We start from the raw sequence: 4,797 nt of genomic DNA, 5'->3' as shown, positions 1-4,797 counted from the left end.
ATGGGAAGGGTTCAAAGGGCAGAGATGTGGGATGGCCCGGTGAATGCATCTCCTGCTGATTCATGGGGGGCGGGCCGGGGTATCCAGTGGTTCATGGAGGAGAGATCTCCCATTGCTGTGTGCAGCTGGTTTCCAGGGTGGTCAGAGGAGAATCTGCGTGCCATCGTGGAAGAAAATCATAATCAAGCCAAAAACAACAGATGACTATTTTGAGTGGATATTTATTCTGGGAAAACTCTGCATTTGAAACCATGGAATATAGCTTTGAACATCTCAGAGACTGAACTCATACCCAAGTCTAAAGCTAGGTCAGCCCTTACTTAGTTAATTGTGCGACTCTGAGAAAGTTCCTCAGACTCCTTGAGCCTCAGTCGCCTCTTCTGTACAATGGGCTTGTAAACCAAGTGGGGTTTTTATTTATAACACTTGGTAATGACCTCCCTGATGGAAACACTACCTGCTTTTGGCTCTTGGATGGTTGATGGCTTGTCCTGTGGGTCTCAGCTTCAGTATCACCTCAGAGAGGGATCCATGATCCCCTGAATGAACAGGTCATCCTTACTCTGGTTCCCATCCCTGCTCCTTTCTGCCACCAAACCTCACAATTTGTGAGCCTGTATTTTATATACATATGCATTATATAATGTATATAAAATCGTAGACTTCTTTATCTGCTTGATGATTCTCTTTCCTCTCGAGGGCAGGCTCACAGTTTGTATCCTTTGAAGTGAAGTGAAGTCGCTCAGTCGTGTCTGACTCTTTGTGACCCCATGGACTCTAGCCTACCACGCTCCTTCATCCATGGGATTTTCCAGGCAAGAGTACTGGAGTGGGGTGCCATTTCCTTTGCCAGGGGATCTTCCCAACCCAGGGATCGAACCCGGGTCTCCTGCATCGCAGGCAGACACTTTACCATCTGAGCCACCAGGGAAGCCATCCTTTAGAGCCTTAAAAAGTGTCAGGCTTTTTAAAAAGTAGGTCCCCAGAAACATCTATTACATAAATCAGTGAACATTAAAAAACCTAATCGAGAAAACAGTATGTAAGCTATATATTAAAAGGGAAGGGTTTGGACTTTTAAAATTTCATTTCATCCCTTTCCTCCATCTTTTTTCTTCCAGAGAGAAAATATAGAGCTTAAAACTGAAGAAAAAAAAATCAGTGGAAGAATTTTATGCATAAAAATGAAATGAATTTTAAACCTTCACTTGGGCAGAGACAAAATTCATATTAGAATTGACAGTCTGTTAATCACTATTCTTGGTGTAATCCAGTGAGAAACTCTGTTCCTTTTATAAGTTAAATTGATTCATACATATTGGCAAGTTAGCTATTTCCCTCAAAGGGAGTTGAATTTATTTGGGCTGTATATTAATACCTTATTATCTTTCTTATGCATCAATGACATGATCATTTCATCTCAGTGTGTTTATTAGAGTAAGTGCTTTCGGAAGGGGAAGTTAGAAAAAACCCACCTATGCCCAGCAATCTTTTTAGACAGGTACATATAAAATTTTCTGACCTGTGGCTGTAACTGGTCTCTGTAGATCTTTGCTGACTGTGCCTCCAAGGTGTGTTATCAGCATGTCGCAGTCAGGACATACTGTTAGAATGTAACTCCAGTGTGTTCTTCAGAAATGTCGTCTATCCCAGTGCAAAAGATGGTAAATTTGCTTGCAAGAACTACAACTACTGATCAACCTCCTGCTGGAAATCTGCTCATTTAAATAGTCTTATTAGTGGCTCGTGTTTATATAAGTTGGGAGGATGAACAGTGGGAACAGATTGACCTTAGACAATTGCAACCCAGACAGGTCTGCAAGAGTTGGATTGACCTCATTAGCAACAGAACGGTCATCAGATTCAGTTAGGCCCCTGCTACGAGACCAGTGCAAGAGAAAATCCGTCTGATCCCAAGATTCTTGAGCAGTAATATAAAGTTTTACTGAAGCCATGTAGAGAGAACACTGAAGGAGAATCATTTTATATACCACACAGCAAACCCCCTAAAAGGCCCATTTAACCTTACTTTCCCAGAGCCCTCTTGTCGTACCAGCTGCCCCTCATTCTTTCTCTGCTCTTCCCCAGAGCACAGCGGCTCTCAAACCTTGTCAGGCACTGGAATAACCCTGCCAGCTTGATTACAACCCACATGGCTAGGCTCCACCCTAGAGTGTCTGATTCAGTGGGTCTGGGGATGGGGTGGGAGAATCTGTATCTCGAACAAGTTTCCAGCTGGTGCTGATGCTGCAGGTACCAGGACCACACTCAGAACCTCTGCCTTATCAGTTTGAGATCTGATCACATCTCTGTGTGATCAAGCCCCTTCTATGTGAAAGGTGTTCGTAAATTAGAAGACAGAATTTGGTTGAGTAGCAACAAATCCACTGATAATCCTCTCATCCACTTCACATCTTTCCATCTTGTCTTTAGGTATTTCTTAAGGGACAGTATCATATGCTTTCTGAGATCAAAACACATTTGTACTGTGCCATTCCCTTGAGATACTAGGTTTCCACTTTGCTTTTTCAAAATCAACTTGTTAATAATCCATTCTTAAGTTGTGCCAACACAAACTTTACCATCGTATAGTTTTCTGAAGTGTCCTTTCCTCGTTTTTCTCTTCTGAGACTGAGACATTGTAGTGATGCTCTTCCTTTCTCCCTGTTTTATTGAGCTGTTCCATTTCCCCCTATGAGTCTTTTCATTATCTCAGGATATTAATTATCCAGATGCATGGATTTGAACTATCTAGAATAATCATCTGAGGTGGCTGGGTTGTTTCTTTATCCTTTGTGCCCTCTCTGGAGTTTCATTTGCAATTTAAGTACCCCTTCCAGTTTGAATATCTCTTCTTGGTTGAGAAGGCTAAAGAAAATACCAATCTGGGTCAAATTTCCCTGGTGGCTTACAGTTCACCAAGTGTATTGCATGCAATATCTATTTAGGTATTATTTATTATTTCTCCTCCTTTTATAGATAAAGCAACTGAAATGTTGTACATGGCATATAGTAGAGATTTAGTAAGTATTAAATTAACCAGTGAATGAATGAATGAATATCCAATACCTAACCCAGGCACCAGGCCAGTTCTCCTCTTGTTCTTTGTTTTGCCCCAGACCTCAAGAGAAAGGCATCATTTTCTTAATATGAATGGAACATTCTTCTTCTTTCACTTTTTCTGAGATATGTTCAGGTCAACAAAAGTAAGGTCGTATGCAACCTGCAGACATGTTTCCAGTGAATAGATAACTGGAATTTTTAAAATAAATCTTAACCCTTCTCCATCCACAGCACAGTTCACGGTCTGAACATTTCTACCAGTGTCTACCGCGCATTATTTGCATTTCTCAGTTTTAATTTTAAATTAATTAAAATGAATTCAGTTGTGGTAGCCACATTTTAGTTGTTCAGTAGCCCCATGTGGCTACTGACTACCATATTGGACAGTCCAGAAATGGAACATTTCTATTTTTGCAGAAACTTCTACTGGCCAAATCCAGTGAAAAAAAATCTATGCTTATGCATTTTCTATTAAATCAATTAAACGGGGAGGTGGAAGTGGATTTTAGTGTTTCCTAGTGGTCGTTTTGAATTTTCCTGGTAGGAATAGACCCTTATTTAGCAAACAAAATTCCCAGATGAGCTGGAAGAAACATGATTGAGTTGTGCCTAAAACAATGAAAGCCCTGTGACATGTTGATCTTCTAGGCCGGCGACTTTGCTTGTGGCATTTTGGAACAAGATTCAGCATCAGGAAAGTGTCACCCAAGTTGAAAGCTCCCCTGTAAGAAATGTCTCAGTTTGACCTAAAGTAAGTGGAAGAGACAGGGTACAGGAAAAGGAAGCCGTGGAGGACGTCTCAGTGATAAATGGTACCCTGTCATACCACATTTGACGTCTTAACAGGAAAAGGGGGCTGTTGAGCCAGATGTGGGTTAAGGGAAGAAGTTCAAACCTCTCTCTCATCTTCATTTTGTTTTCCAAGGCGCAGGTTGAGTTCACGAGCCCTGAGCTCAATCACGGCATATCTCTTCTGCCAAACAACAAGCCAGTCAGGGCAGATATGTTCCCCTGCGGAGGCCTCAGCCTTTCCCAAGAGCAGAACAATTACAGGGCCTCTGAACTGTGGAGAGAGTGCAGCCAAGAGCGACGCGCTCCGCAGTCGCCATCAGCGGTCATATCATGTGCGCTGCAACTCCAGAGGCTGAGCGCGGGACCCCAGAGAGAGTGCAGCCGGTCCCAGGCCCGCTGACTCCTTGGGCCAAGCACGGTCAGGCCCACATCTGTCAGGGTCTAGAGTCTCCAGTCTTCATGGATTGCTTTTCTTAAACACCAAGCAAAAAGCCAGTGCTCCACCTTTGAGGCCTCCAAATCTGCCTGCAGTGCAGGAGAACTGGGTTCAGTCCCTGGGTTGGGAAGATCCCCTGGGGAAGGGAATGGCAATCCACTCCAGGACTCTTGCCTGGAGAATCCCGTGGACAGAGGAGCTTGGTGGGCTACGGTCCATAGGGTCACAAAGAGTCGGACACGACTGACCAACTAACACTTTCTTTAGCCGAGCAGAGTTCATTTCCCTCGAGTCTGATTCTCCCCAGATAACTTGCACATCACCAGCACACTTATCTGGGTTTTCCATCAGCCTGAAAGGTTCAGAGTATGGATCTGTTTTCCAGACTGCCCGTCTGACTGTCTGACCTACGGTTGTTCCCTCTCACAGAAATGCATGATGTTACCCTTGTTAAAACCACAATTAGTCTAAAGCCTTGACAGGAAATATCGGTTTGGTAAGACCAG

At 43.3% G+C, this 4,797-nt stretch overlaps 1 non-coding gene across 1 annotated transcript; it reads right to left on the bottom strand.

The window, feature by feature from the left end:
* Positions 1–859: 859 nt before the first annotated feature.
* Positions 860–931, bottom strand: TRNAR-GCG (transfer RNA arginine (anticodon GCG)). Its single transcript has one exon. It is a non-coding gene; the product is annotated as a tRNA-Arg (tRNA).
* Positions 932–4,797: the final 3,866 nt, after the last annotated feature.

Source organism: Budorcas taxicolor, chromosome 18, assembly GCF_023091745.1.
Source record: "Budorcas taxicolor isolate Tak-1 chromosome 18, Takin1.1, whole genome shotgun sequence".
NCBI lineage: Eukaryota > Metazoa > Chordata > Mammalia > Artiodactyla > Bovidae > Budorcas > Budorcas taxicolor.
The sequence above is the reverse complement of the archived record's forward strand: the minus strand, read 5'-3'. Positions and strand labels throughout refer to the sequence as shown.